The sequence below is a fragment of the Cervus elaphus genome, chromosome 7 (genome assembly GCF_910594005.1).
Source record: "Cervus elaphus chromosome 7, mCerEla1.1, whole genome shotgun sequence".
In the NCBI taxonomy this organism is placed as follows: Eukaryota; Metazoa; Chordata; class Mammalia; order Artiodactyla; family Cervidae; genus Cervus; species Cervus elaphus.
Window position 1 is genome coordinate 21299553 of NC_057821.1, and position 16340 is coordinate 21315892.

Consider the following 16340-nt stretch of genomic DNA (forward strand, 5'->3'; position numbering starts at 1 on the left):
GTTTGTTTGAAATTTGACCAACATTTGTACTTTAGTTAATAACACTGTATCACTTGTTAATTTCTTTTTTTTAAAACAATATTTCTTTATATTCTCAATATTGGATTAGAAGTTTAAAGCCTCACGCAGATTTTTTTCAAAAAAATCACTAAGATAATCAGTTTTCTAGGCTTTCAGCAGTAATATGCTATGCTAAATCACTTTAGTCACGTCCGACTCTTTGAGACCTTATAGACTATAGCCCAACAGGCTTCTCTGTCCATGGGATTCTTCAGGTGAGAATACTGGAATGGGTTGCCATTTCCTGCTCCAAGGGATCTTCCTGACCCAGGGATCGAACCCGAGCCTCCTACAACTCCTGCATTACAGGCAGATTCTTTACCACTGAGCCACCAGGGAAGCCAAGATGCCAGAATAAATGTACCATATCAAAGTTTTGAGTGGATACAAATTAGAAATCTACCTTTCTATTCATGCTTAGTCAAACAAGTTGCATGAAAATTTCATAAATTTTTTAGTGAGGCAGAAATTCATAAGTTTTCTAAAATATATACATTATACACACTGTTTATATATATGTATACAGAAGCTTTTCTACTACACTTGATAAAGGCTTGAGAAAGAACAACCAAAAATGAGAAATAGAGAAATTAGAAAACATAAACTAAATGAAATGGAAGCACTGAATATGAAATAGAAAAAGTGAAAAAAGTTAGATAAAAGTAAAAGATCATCATATAGTCCAGTTGTTTTTATTTTTTTTTATTTTATTATTATTTTTTTTTAATTTTTTTATTAGTTGGAGGCTAATTACTTCACAACATTTCAGTGGGTTTTGTCATACATTGATATGAATCAGCCATAGATTTACACTTATTCCCCATCCCGATCCCCCCTCCCATCTCCCTCTCCACCCAATTCCTCTGGGTCTTCCCAGTGTACCAGGCCCGAGCACTTGTCTCATGCATCCCACCTGGGCTGGTGATCTGTTTCACCATAGATAGTATACATGCTGTTCTTTTGAAACATCCCACCCTCACCTTCTCCCACAGAGTTCAAAAGTCTGTTCTGTATTTCTGTGTCTCTTTTTCTGTTTTGCATATAGGGTTATCGTTACCATCTTTCTAAATTCCATATATATGTGTTAGTATGCTGTAATGTTCTTTATCTTTCTGGCTTACTTCACTCTGTATAAGGGGCTCCAGTTTCATCCATCTCATTAGGACTGGTTCAAATGAATTCTTTTTGACGGCTGAGTAAAATTCCATGGTGTATATGTACCACAGCTTCCTTATCCATTCATCTGCTGATGGGCATCTAGGTTGCTTCCATGTCCTGGCTATTATAAACAGTGCTGCGATGAACATTGGGGTGCATGTGTCTCTTTCAGATCTGGTTTCCTCAGTGTGTATGCCCAGAAGTGGTATTGCTGGGTAGTCCAGTTGTTTTTAAACATGGCTGCTCATCAGAATCATATCTGGGGCTTTGGAGAAAAAAACGATACCTGGGTATGGTATTTTTCAAAAAATTCCGAGATAATTCTAATGTGCATCAGGGTTTTAAAAAGTGATTATAGGTTTTTCTATTAAATGATAGTTTTAGTCATAAGGGCTTCCCTAGTGGCTCAGACAATAAAGAATCTGCCTGCAATTCAGGAGTCCTGGATTCGTTCCCTGAGTTGGGAAGATCCCCTGGAGAGAAAAATGGCAACCTATTCCTGTATTCTTGCCTGGAGAATTCTATGGACAGAGAAGCCTGGTGGCTAGAGTCCATGGGATCACAGTCAGACACAACTGAGAGACAAACACTTTCACTTTTACTTTAGTGATATAGAATTCTATTATTTTCTGTTAACCAATGATAATACAATTATTGAAATGAATAGTAGTTGCATAATCACAATAGTAAAAAATGTTTGTCAGTTTTCACAATCAATAGTCAGTCAAAAATAAAAGATAATTACAATTGCAAGCCATAATGGGGACATGATTAACCTAACAATATAAAATAATTACATACAATTTCAGGGATCAAGCAAAGTGACCTAGTGAGTGGACGTGCATACATACACGTTTTCATCCACCCAGCCAGTCTATGTCTTTTGGTTGGTGCATTTAAACCATTTGCATTTAAAGTAATTATCAATGTGTATGATCCTATTACAATTTTCTTAATTGTTTGGGATTTATTTTCTGTAGGTCTTTTCCTTCTCTTGTGTTTCATGCCTAGAGAAGTTCCTTTAGCATTTGTCATAAATCTTGTTTGGTAGTAATGAGTTTTAACTTTTGCTTGTCTGTAAAGCATTTGATTTCTCAATCCAATTTGAATAAAAATCTTGCTGAGTAGAGTATTTTTGATTCTAATTTCTTCTCTTTTATCACTTTAAATATATCATGCCATTCCCTTCTGGCTTGTAGAGTTTCTGTTGAGAAATAAGCTGATAACCTTATGGGAGTTCTCTTAAATGTTGTTTGTTGTTTTTCCCTTGTTGTTTTTAATATTTTACCTTTAATTTTCTCAGTTTGACTATTATGTGTCTCGGTGTGTTCCTCCTTGGATTTATTCTGCCTGAGACTAAAAGTGTCCATTGGATTTGAAGTGGAGAAATCACTGATGACCTGGCCAGAAGCCCTCAGAGCAAGTGATGCTGACAAAAGTTCGATGACAGTGGAGAAAGTGAAAGGGTTAGTCGCTCAGTTGTGTCTGACTCTTTGCAAACTCATGGCCTGTCCATGGAATTCTCCAGGTAAGAACACTGGAGTGGGTTCCCTTCTCCAAGGGATCTTCCTGACCCAGGGATCAAACCTAGGTGTCCTGCATTGCAGGAAGATTCTTTACCATCTGAGCTACCAGAGAAAAATAAATTAAAGGTGAGGCATTGTAATTACAGACAAATCTGAGGGAATTCAAAACCCACTACATCTTTATGTTGTATACTCCTTTATACCAGTTTTCTCCTCTCCTGATTCTTTCCCTATTTTACCTATACTGTCATCCCCAATTCTCTTCCTGTTGAAAGCTTAGCCATTTTTTTTTTTTTTTTTAAGATCAAACATCAACTTATCTTGAGCTGCTCTGTACTCCTGGCAATTAAGACAGATTGCTCAGTACTTGCTACATAAATCTTTGCTGAATTAGCCAACTGTCCCCATCTCATCACATGGAATTCCCCTTGTATGTCTGTTACAGCACTGGCTTTTTATTACCTCATAATCTATTTAGTCATATGTGCTTGCCTATATAACCTGACTATACATCTTGATGACCAACTAGCTATGCATCAGTCATCTTTAAGCCTCTCATAGTTTCCAAGCGTGTTGGGCGGTGTCATCATCCAAAGTGAACTCTACTGACTGCTTTCTATATTGCGTTGATATAAGCACATGCTATGTTTGGCATGATCTTTGTCCTTGAAGACAATGATTTTTAATGGTACCTATAACCTGAGGATTTGCTAGACTTATCCTTAATCTCTCAAAATCTTTCCACTATTATTCACATGTTTTACATATTCTAAATTCTGTAAAGTTTTGTCAAATTGGTTCTCTGTATGAATTAATACAAGCCAACTTTTCAATTCGAGGAAAACAGCCCATTCAGCTCTTAAGCTCAGAAGACTCAAATAGCAGCTCATTAATGAAGTTAATACTCACCTATATCTCTCATTCCAAAGAACAACATAGGAAAAATTAACCCAAGTCAAAATAAAAAAATGACATTGAACTTTTGAATTTCTAAGCACTGAAACCAAAAGAATAAGTCATATTCTTAAATTCTACTTACCTCATGAGTATGAGTATTTGAATTTGGCTAAGTTGAAGAGGGCAAGGACCACAGAGTGATAAATGGATTTATTATGCTGTAGACAGAAAGATTTTCAAAAACTTTCCCCAAAAAACTTAGTAGTTGGGGAAATTAACAGCTACTTAAACTCTGTTAAATTCATACAATTGACAAACTATAGTTTTAAAATATTTTAAAATTTCTATTAGGCGTATTTCATAATTCTTCTAAAATAAAATTTGGAACTTTTGTCCCTCTCAAAGCTACACCTTTCACCTCATTTTAAAGACAAAGCACAGAATAGCCAACTCATCTCTAGGTCACTTAATAGAATTGGGATTAAAGTCCAAAGCTCTATTCCATTTTTTTTTCTTTTTATTGTAGCATAGTTGCTTTAATGCAATGTTAGTTTCTGCTGTACAGAAAAGTGAATCAGCCATACATATAGCCCCTTGTTTTGGGATTTCCAAAGCTCCATTTATTTAGGAAATGAATTTCAGAAGTAGTGATGGCTAAATGTTAGTGTCTGACATAACTAGGTAGTGAGAATCCAGGGGACTGCAGTATTACTCTTGGTTCTTTTCTCTTGGTGTGAAATGATTCATACCTTTAAAATGAGAAGGAAGGAGAATTCCCTGGTGGTCCAGTGGATAGGACTTGGTGCTTTCATTACCACGAACCCAGCTTAGATCCTTAGTCTGGGAACTAAGATCCTGCAAGTCGTGTGGAGTGACTGGGGAAAAAAAAAAATGAGAAGGAAAATATCCATGTTGTCCAAAATTCCTGGAAGACTCAATAACTGGAAGAATTTCTTGTACTGATTCTTAGTTACCCAATTTCTACTTGCCCCCAGAGTGCTTAGGTCAGAGCTATTTTTTCAGTTTCCAGAGGCAGAAACAAAAATAGTTCGGAGAAGCCATGTGATTCTGGAGTAAAGACAGGTAAAAGTTCAAGTCAGAGTCAAAATTCCTGGAGTATCAAAGGAAGAGACTGCCTCCAAATACTGAAGGTTGACTAGACATCCAATTAGTAGAGATTTGATTAACTGATTGCTTGTTTAGCAGAAGCGAGACCTCAGTTCCCTGGGAAAGACGGCAGGTATCACCTGCCATTTATCATTGGCCGTGGCAGTGCTGGCCCAAACTCAGGAGATCTTCACATCACTTCAGGAACAGTGAGAGTTTAATGTGGAACCAATCGCAGTCTCAAGGGGCTGTGCATTTATAAGGTGACTGACCTAGAGTTACGGGTACTATTAATAGCCTCAGAATGGAGCAAAGTTAATAAATCCAATGCTAGAAAGAACTACAGAGCCTAAGAAAGAGCAAAAACATCCCCAAGGAATTGACATCCAATCTCCCTTATTGTGCAGCATTTCTGTTACATCGAGGTGACTAGATGGTGCTGATTTATTTGGTCGAAGAGTCCATCAAACAGGTAAGGCAATGCGTGGTGGCTCCAATCCAGCTCTTTAATTCTGCCTTGTCCTCCAGCTTAATACAACAGCATTTATTAAGCATGAACTTTTACTGAGCACCAATAGTAAGACACTAGACTGTCTTTTTCTCCCTTGCCTCTTCATTGAGTCATCTCTCTATCCATCCTCTATCAATCTCTTTCTCTCTCTCTGTCTCTCTGTATGTGTTTCTGTCTCTCTCTCTCTCTCTCACACACACATACACACAGTATGGCTAGCAATTTTTTCTGCCCACAAGAAAACCATGTTCAGAGTCTGTGAGGCATTGCTTGAAGCAGTTGTAGGGAGTAGAACGAACAAAAGAACCTCAGCTCTCAGGAAAGGTATTGGCTGCAAAAACAAACTAAGCTCTTGTCAGTGCTCATTTCCTCGTGGCTGTCTTAGGATTCCTGGGCAGTGCTAACTCATAAGTAAGTCACTACAAGGAGCTCACCTTCCTCAGCAGCTACAGATACAACCTGGACCCGCCATTCCGGGTGCCAGCTGTTGAGCTCATCCCCAGCATCCTTGACTGATGCCTCCTTCTCTCTCCTACATCATCTCCCACTGCCCATGAACTCTGCCTTAGACAGGCAAGCCCAGGCTCATCTGAGACCCCATCTTTCTCACATGCATCTTGGCCTGTGTTCTCCTGGGAAATCTCCCTGAGTCCATTCCATGTACCAAAGCCTCCAGTCCTTGCATCCGTGCATCCAGAATCACCTCTACAAAGCTCCCCTGAGCCTATCAACTCCTATAAAGGAGGACCCTTGTACCACTGACAGCCTGGCCCCTCTCTGGGTAGTTATCACATAAACCTCTCTGCTGGGCCAGTCACCTGTCTGTCTTAGCCAGACTGATACCTTCCTTCAAGCTAAAACTCTGGCCTGCCCTGGTCTGGGACAGCATCGTGGGTCATGCCGGAGTCTTGAGGACCTGGGATACCCATCTCCTACTGCGGGTGAAGAATAGCGGAGAAGAGGATCTGGCTATTCAAGGAAAAGGGGTAGATCCAAGGGTTTGGTAGACTCTCTGACTTAGGGACCACATGAGCCCATTAAACATATAAAATTTCCCTTAGCTTTGTCTCAACCTAGGGCCATTACATGATGCAGAAGGATCCCAGTGATAAGGGCATGGATGGTACCTTCATAGAAGCTTCTGGGGAGAAGTGTGGTTGAAATGCATCCTCTTGGAGAGAAATGAGTCAGAATCACAAGAAGCAGAGATGTGTGTGTGTCTATGTGTGTGAGCACATGTGTGACTCCTGTTTGCAGAGGTGGTTCCTACACAAAAGTGGCATTCATGTGCCCTCCCGGGGCAGCCACAGCCTTGGTTGGAGCCAGGACTCTGCCTTCACCAGGGAAGACGATGGAATGGTCCTCAGGGGATCCAGAAGGATGGAGCTGGAAAGCATTTAGCAAGACTTGCCCACAACCATTGCCTAATGAATTAGGACCTGGGGATGATGCTTCCCAGGTGGCACTAGTGATAAAGAACTCATCTTTCAATGCAGGAGACAAAAGAGACACCGGTTCGATCCCTGGGTCAGGAAGATCCCCCTGGAGAAAGAAATGGTAACCTACTCCAGTATTCTTGCCTAGAGAATCCCATGGACAGAGGGGCCTGGCGAGCTATAGTCCATGGGGTGTCAAAGACTGAACGACTTAGCAGGCAGGCACAATGATGCTGAGCCGGGACCAGACTCTGACTGAGTGAGGCCGTCAGCTCAGACTCTGTTCCTGACTTTCATGGGGTGGGGTAGAGATGCCCACTAGGGCCCTTCTTTGTCATCTGTAAGACACCACCAATGACTGACAGGAGGAGGCATGAGACTCATGCTCTCGTTAAGTCACCCTCCCAGGCTTGGCAGCACACAGCATCTTTCCAAACCTTGCCCCTGGAAGCTGGCAGTGGAATTTCTTCCCTGTGGCACCATGTGAAGGAGCCAGAGACAGTTAGAGATGGTTCCAAGGAGGGCAGTGAAAGAAGAGGCGGGCGTAAGGGCTGCACAGAGAGAAGGGGTGTGAGACGAGCCACAAGGAAGCTGAGGTTCAACCCTGGGCACGTGATGGCAGGGGCCAAGTTGACCGATGCCTTGTCCCCTCTCTGCAGGGGCAGAGAGCCGGACCAGGCAAGGTCTGGGAATGGCCTCTGAACACTCCAGCCTGCTGAATCCTTTGGTTCCTGGGACCTGGAAGTGGCGGGTGAAGGGATGGAGTGGAGGCAAAGCTGGCAAGTAGGATGAGTCCCAGACACACCCAGGCAGAGTCTGGGTGTGTCCCACACACACCCAGGGAAGACCATCCTTCCTAAGGAGGCTGCTGTCACTGCACCTGGGGGACCAGCGCTGGGCCAGACATCATACTAGGACCCCTCCTTTGGGACTTCTCATCAACCTTTGGCCTGAACTTGCCTAAGACTGAGACATCCTGTGCCTCAGCCAGCCTAATCCTCCTGAAAAATGCTTTCATCTCACCCCTCCCTGGATCAGATCACTCTCCTGGCTCCTGACTGCCTCCTGTTTCAAGTCTCAACTGCTCTGGACCCTGGCAGGTACCCGCAGTCCACCCCCTGCCTCCTTGCCATCCTCAGATGCCTCCCCTCCCTGCACACTACTCTGCTTGCTCATTCCTGACTGCCCTTCCCCGTCTTCTCTTACCCAGGACATTCTGTCTTCTTTTCTCCCTGCCTAAAAATAATCGGCTTATCCATCCCAGGGTGTCTTGGACTGACTTCTCCCATGCGTCTGGCTTCTTTACCGATTCACATGGATCTCGCTCTTCTCAAAATGTCATTGTAACAATCCAGCACACACCCCGGAATGTAGATTCTGTGCTCTGGGAAAAGCCCACGTTGACTCCTGGGAAGTGAGAAGAAGAGTCAGTGGTCTGACTCCCAAGTCTTTTGGGCAGGTTCACTGGGGGCATCCAATAGTCCAAATGATACCTTTATGCCCATTAGAAAGGGGTGCCCCCAGACTTCCTGGTGGTCCAGTGATTGAGACTCCGCCTGCCAAGGCTGTTTCGATCCCTGGTCCAGGAAGATCCCACATGCTGCAGGGCACATAAGCCTGTGTGCCACAGATACAGGAGTCCACAGGCCCTAGAGCCCGCGCTCCACAACAGGAGAAGTCACCGCGATGAGGAGCCCTCACACCACAACCCGGGAGTGGCCTCTGCTCACCACAGCCAGAGAAAGCTCATGCAGCAATGGAAACCCAGAACTGCCAAAAAGAAAGAAAGAAAGTGGTGGCCCCGTTTGTACAGTGGTACACAGAAGGCCTGGTGCCAATCCCTGGTCTGCCGCCCTGGCAGTGTACCCTGAGGCAAGTCCTCAATTTCTATCAGTCTCAGTTCCCCGTCTGTAAAAAGGAGACAATCGTGCCTATCCCACTGGGCGGTTCTAAGAGTTAAGTAAGAAAACTGATACAAAGTGCTCAGCATTTGCAAGCATGGATCCCTCCTGTCAGCTGTTACTGTCAGGAGCCTTCACTGCCTCTTTGATGAGCTGCCTCCAGAAAGAGGAAAGGGCATCAGTCATTGCTCAAGACAGCCACTGTTATATCTGCCTCCCTTTCTTCTTTTTCCTTTGCGGTTATATCACCGCATTTTGTAATGGGCAACTTCAAAGACCCTGGAGCCAAAAATAGTATATGTGAGGAGTTAGAGGATCAGATTTAGCCTAAGGTAATCCAGCCTTCAGGTATACAAGAGAGAGAAAAAGGTAACCTCTAAAATGGGAGAAAGGGAGGGAGAATGTTGTCCCTAAAGCCAGTATTTGAGAACAGGAAGGTAGGAACACAAATGAAGTGGGTGTGGAAAGCTAGGCAGTGTAGGGTTGACTCAGGCACTTCTTAATGATTAAATGAATCGGCTTTGAGGTCTGACACCATAAGGCTCAGATCTTCAATTTACCCCTAACTCGCTGTGTGATACTGAATAAGTTCCTTAACTTCTCTGTGCATTAAATGCCCTGTCTTGGGATAGTAGATGAATGGATTGATATAAGGGAGATAGCGTGGTAAGTGTCCCCACGTTCGGTGGATAATTAGTACATAAGAGGCCCTTTGTGGACTCCCCTCAGAGAAGATATCTATGCCCACTTCTCAGTTGTGAGACCATCTCCTCCAGAATAAACCATCCACGAACTGAGCCAGGGTTCAGGACAACCAGGATTCAGACTGAGGAGGAAGAAGGAAACACAGAGACAGTTGCACTGATCACAGTAAATACGTGATGTCTTGTCAAGTATCCGACACATTAACTTTTGCTGAAGACATGTATACATATGCAGTTAGTGCATCATTCAGCTTGGTAAGCTACTTAACCAGAGCAGAACTCACATTCTCCATGAGGATTTATTTTGTATTGTTTATTATGAATAAACAAGAGCATAAAAGTTTCATAAACCCCAGGGTGTTCATTTCCCAGATTCAACAATAGTCCACTCATGACCAGACTTCTTTCATGGATAGTCCACCCTCTCCCTTCCCAAACCCACATTATTTTGAGGCAAATCCAGAAGCAGCATATCATTTCTGATGAGATTTTCTTTTTTTAAGGAAAGGAAGAAGGGACATATACCATTTACAAACATTTCATTTTTCCTAAATCAAGGCATGCATGGCACTGAAGAGGCAGGTTGAGCACAAAGTGACTAGTTGTAGTCCTTTTAAACTGATTTTCCGCTTTATATTTACACCCTGTATTTATTTACTAACTTTTTTTTTTTTTTTGTCCATGCCTCTTGACTTGCTGGATCTTAGCTCCCCAGCCAGAGATTGAATCTGGGCCACAGGAGTGAAAATGCCAGGACCCAGTCTGGGGCTGAGTGTGGCTGAGTTTTGAAGAGTAAGAATGAATTAGCCAATAAAGCAGATGGAAGGCAGTGGAGAATGCAGGAGGATTATTTTAGGCAGAAGAAACACCCTGACAGGGGTCTATGAAGAAAATTTGGGATCTATTTGGGAAACTGCAAAATGTACCATGTAGCTGGACCAATAAATTTGAGTGGCGAGAGGGGGAGAACAATAAGGATTATAAATGTCGAATTAAACACAGTACAGTCGTTGGAGGATAGTACGGATTGGTTGGGGTGGGGACTGGTTAGCTTAGAGCTTGTGGGAGAAAGGAGACCTGCTATGGTGGAGACACAGCTAAGATGCACTCTGCAAGCATCTGGAAGTCTTTTCAACTTCCACAGCATCTCCTGGGAAAACATGCTCCCAAGACTAGCATATCTCTTTGCTGGTTTACTAAAGACTTCCTCCCACAAAGATTTTTCCTTGATTAAGAACCTACTTGTTAAAGTAGCCATGATACCCAAGCAGACACATTTATTTTGTTTGCAAACATTTGTTTTCCCTGAAAACATTTTCAAAACAGAAGCTAGACTAGATCTTATTATTTTTATCTATTTCTTCCACTTGGAGCAATAAAACAGATGTTAATTAGGATGTGTGCTCAGCTGCTTCAGTTGTGTCCGACTCTTGGCGACCCTATGAACTGTAGCCCACCAGGCTCCTCTGTCCATGGGATTCTCCAGGCAAGAAAACTCGAGTGGGTTGCCATGCCCTTCTCCCGGGAATCTTCCCGACCCAGGGGCCAAATCTGCGTCTCATATGCCTCCTGCATTGGCAGGTGGGTTTTCTACCATTAGTGGAAAGGCAATAATGTAGATAAATCACCTTTGTGGTGGTTGTTTTGATTAGATTGACTGTATCTGCATTGCACCTGTGGAAATATATTTGGAAATAATCACTTTGTAGTCTAAGAATTGTTTAATCATGCAGCTGAGGCTTTCCGTTAGATTTGTAGAACTTGAAATCTAGAGTTGTCAGTTGACTGCTGGATTGGAGTGCGTAGATAATTATTTGCCGTGGAATCATCTATTCTGTCATTACTGCCCCAATTTGCTTGGCAGTTAAAAATTCCACACTTTGCACTTGAGTTGTTGCACTTGACTGCTTTTAGAGCTCAAGGGCTGGATGGATGTTTTTAAGTTTCAAGGGTCATGAATCTGAATGCCGTGAAGTATGCAGTAGAGTGTTTTGGAGTGAGAAATGTGATTAAATGACCTCTAATGTTCCTTCTATTTATGTAATACTCTAGTACTTGGACCATACAGATCTAGAGCTATGAAATTTAACCATATATACGTTGTTTTTTTAAATTATCACTTTTACTGTTCCTTAAAAAGGAAAAGGTTAATTTCTACCTAAGAATCCTAGTATGGTCAAAGGGAGACCATATACCATGAGACAAGTGGTGTTTAAATGGACCCCCTCCCCTTGGGGAGCTGGCAAGGAGAGTCAGAAGTGGGTTGGAGTTAGAATTAAACTAAATTTCAGAAAGATGACTCAATGACCAGTTAGGTGGAAGTAAGAGTGGCCACATTGAGTTCGAGTTTCATATTTTATGAACTGTGGATTCAGGGACCACCAAGAATCTTGTTCCAGGACAGTTCCACTTCCCCTGCATCCAGCTGTAACTTCATCTGCACTCATTTGCTCCCCCTTTGAATCAGAGGCTCACTCCCCCATCTTCCTCATTTCTCATGATTTTTATGCTCTGATTGTATTGTCTTGCTTGGTTCTGTGAGTATCTGTTCACTCACCTCTCACCTTCATCCATAATGCAACTGTGCTCCCAACTTCAGGGATAAATCCGATCTTGGAAGAAGTAGGTCTATTTGGGGAGTACTTAGGGCTTTCCTGATGACTCAGCAAGTAAAGAGTCCATCTGCAATGCAGGAGACACAGGAGATGCGGGTTTGATCCCTAGGTCAGGAAGTTCCCCTGACAGAGGAAATGGCAACCCACTCCAGTATTCTTGCCTGAAAAATTCCAAGGACAGAGGAACCTGGCAGGCTACAGTCCAAAGGTTGCGAAGCGCTGGACATGACTGAGCGACTAACCACACATGCAAGGCACACGCTGAGCTTAAAATCCCTATCTTTAAATCTCCCCACTCTCAAATCATCATGAGGGGGGTTTCTACTCCTATTTCCAATCTTTGAAGGGCTGTGTGCCCCATCCATGTTGCTGGCCTTCTAGGTACTAACATCCTGCCCTCTGGACATTGACTCACCACCCACTGTGCTCCTGCTGGTGGCCACCACTTGATTTTAAACTGGTCGGCCTTGAAAATTGTCCTTGACCCACAAGTTCTATTTTAGATCCCTGGGACACAAACCCTCTGGGACCTGCCTCCAACTATTTCTCCCAGCTGGGCTCCTACGTGAACTTTCAGATTCTGTCTTGACTCAAGCTAGGCTCATAATCCATAGTCCATAATTCCCTAGTCTATCCCACCCACTGCCAGGCCTACGACCCCGGACTTGGTTTCAGGCCAGGGAGAAAGTAAAGGTGAAATGTCTGGCTCTGCTAAAACCTTTCCTCAGTTATCAGCTCCACATGGTCACTTTCTAATTGCTATTCTCTCATCTCAATTTTCTTTCTAGTATGTCTGAATCCTGGTCTCTGATCCAGAGCTTGACCTGACCATGGTAACAGTGTCTGTCTTATGTCTCTTGCTTCCTTGGAACTCTCAGAGCCTCCTTAGCCCTGGGATACGACCTTACTCTGATAGATAGCTCAGATGTGCTCAGACCTTCCTGGTCATTTTTTCCCTTTGCCAGGTCTTAGTTGTGGCAAGCAGGATCTTTGATCTTCATTGCAACACACAGAAATCTTTTAGTGGTGGGGCCTTCATTATGGCATGAGGGATCTTTAGTTGTGGCACGTGGGATCTAGTTCCTGGATCAGGGATCGAACCCAGGTCCCCTGCATTGGGAGTGCGGAGTCTTAGCCACTGGACTACCAGGGAAGTCCCAGACCTTTCTGGTCTTAACCAACAGCAGCTATAGGTTAAGGACTTCTGACCCCAAACCCAGTGTTCTTTCCGGGATGCCACAATGTTATGATTATATCAGTGCCCTAACTTCCCACCTGAAAACCACAGGCTCCCTGGATGATGTCCAAGGTTCCGTACAAAGGTAAGGGCTACAGTTTTGCTAAAAAAAAGATTGAATTTACTTGAGATCAGGGTAGGTTAGCTGCTGCATCTACAGGACTAGACAATGAGATTGATACCCTAGTGGCCCAGGTGTTGCAAAAGTCTGAGATTCTATGATTAAATCAGTGCAGCTTTATGCCTCATGATATCTTATTTCATTTCTTTGAAAATTGGTAAACCTTCAATCAAATATATATAGAAACATAAATCAGAATAATATCACTTCCCAAGTGTTCTTGTTTAATTATACATTCATAACATCCCTTCCCAAATATTCTTGATTAACCATACCTTATATATTATGCTCAAAGCCACAAGAATTGATTAGTTGCACGTGGGTTCATCAGAGCAATTAAGTCATAAATTGTTGCCCCAACTGGACCTGATAGTGTATACATTCCTAACAGTTATATAACATGTTAAAGCAGGCTTATGGGTCCTAAAGGGCTTCCTAGGTGGCTAGTAGGTAAAGGATCTGCCTGTCAATGCAGGAAATGCAGATATGGGTTCAATCCCTGAGTCAGAAAGACCCCCTGGACGAGGAAATGGCAACACACTCCAGTATTCTTGCTTGGAAAATTCCATGGACAGAGGAGCCTGTCTACAGTCCATGGGGTCACAAAGAGTCAGACATGATTGAGCATGCACGCTATGGGGCCTAAAGCAAGTCTGCAGAGTTGAGTGGGCCTGGCGATAGCAAGATTCCCAGGTTACCTCCCTGTAAGATTTACCCATCAGATCTGGGGTAGGGCTTTAGAAGCACACTCTTCATTCAGTCTTATATCAGCAATTGTCCAAGCTGACAGCATCGGCATCTCCTGGGGAGCTTTCAAAAACACTCATGTCTGGGTCCCATTCCTGAGATTCTGACTTAACTGGTCTGGAATTTAGCCTGGGCGTTCGATTTCTCAAAGCTCCCCTGGCTGATTCCACTTGCTGTAGGTTCTGACCAGGATTGCCTGACTCTGGAAATCTCTTTGGATCATCTCTCCTGTGGAGTGGGTATAATCTTCTCGCATATCAGTGCTACTCTTTGTAAGCCTCCTTGAATCCAAAGCTTAATCTCAGACTGCTCAATGTGATCTGGTGACCAGCAGCATCCAAGTCCAGGAATCTACCCCCACCCCCAACAGCTGAAACAAAACCTGCACTCTAACAAGATCTCCAAGTGTTTCATTGCTTATTAATGTTTAAGGAACACAGCAAAGTGGCCTCAAACGATGCATTTCTAAAAGCTCCCAGATGGTGTAGTTGGCTGGTCTCCGGTCCACAGAGTCAAGAATCTAAACTACTTTTGTCAATGTGGCCCAATGAGGGTGTCCAGAAAAATTGTGGGGGAAGCTCATTTCCCATGTCACCACAAATCTCCTGAATCAAACTCTCTGGAAATCTGCCTTGTTAACAACCTGGTTCATTCCCAGACAATGCTTACTTACACAAAGAGGAGCACTGAGGCATGTCCAACATCTCCCCAGAGTGGGAATCATTCTCTCCTTTGAAAACCAGCCCTCTCTAATTGTTCCAAAGCTCCCCTGCATTTAGCCTAAATTGGCCTCCAGCAAACAGTATGACTCTCTAAAGAAAAACAAACTGTCCCTTCCTTAGCCTTTCAGATTACCTAAGACAGTGTTTCTCTTACCTTCATGGATCTTCATCATCAAGTGTAGATTTCCCAACAATTGCTCCCTTTCCTGTTTCTTACTCTCCTGGTTGTTCCCTCCACCCTACACTGGAGACCTTCCGGTTTCCCAGACCCCTCAAAGTAAGGCAGCTCCAACCAGAGAGAAAAGCTCCAAGGTGAGCAACATAGTATATGAATCAGATTATCGTTAACTCTGACCAGAACATGCTGTGGTTTTTTATGCTGTTTTTTAATAGTGCAACTAGCCTTTGCTTTTTTTTAAGAATAGCTATATATATATTAATTCAATATTAAGCTTCTGAAATCCCAAAAAGATGGGGTATAGCTTATTCACTTTGCTGTACAGTAGAAACTAACAACATTGTAAAGCAACTATACTCAAATAAAAATTAATTTTTAAAAGATGTTAAGCTTCTGTTTAACCACAATTCCTATGTTCCTTTCCCCTTGCGTCACCAACAGCTGCCAGGCCATTCCTATATTTTCACAATTATTTATTCACCTTAAGTATAGCATTTTTCCCTACAGTGAAAAAGTGAAAGTGTTAGTCATTCAGTTGTGTCTGACTCTTTGCAACCCCATGGACTGTAGCCCGCCAGGTTCCTCTGTCCATGTAACTCTCCAGGCAAGAATACTGGAGAGGGTAGCCATTCCTTTCTCCAGGGGAACTTCCCAAACCAGGGATCCAACTCGGGTATCCTGCACTGCAGGCATATTTTTTACCATCTGAGCCACCTTATTTATTCAACTTAAATATAGCATTTTCCCTATAACCCAGTTCCATTTCATCACCATGATCTCTGACAAACGAGTTCTGGTTCTAGTACTGAATAAACAGTCTCAGATTCAAGTTGAAGTCTGATTGCTACAGCTCTTCTGTTGGTCCTTAAGCAAGTTCCTTAGCCTTTACAATAAAGCCTATTTTTAATCTATAAAATGGGCATAATATTTCCTATCTTATAGGATAAATGTGAAAAGTCAATAAAGCTGTGTAAATAATAAGCAAAAGCATCCCCAAGATATGAAGAATTTACACATTTAATAACCACAATGCTGACTCATTCATTCATGTTTTCCACCCCCACATAAAATAAACAGTGCTCCTGAAATCTTCTGAGAAACAAACAAAAATCTGTCTCTACCACCATCCAGGACCCATTCTGGTTTAGCTTTTCCTTTTGTGAAGAGTGTCTGTGCTGTTGACAAAAGAGGAAGGGAAACCTGGCCCAAGAGCCATGAAACCAAATCCCAGGATGGCTCTCTAGAAACCAGCCACATGGAAGTACACAAAAGCGGAAAACCCCTTTCATGTCACTGACACGGGTGTCAAAGTGTTCAGACTGGGCATCTACTTCCAATTTCTTACTGAAAGAGGAACTCAAAGTTGCTGAGGCTTCTGACTGTGGGAGTTCCGTAGAGCCAGGGTTCCCAAGCTAAGGGG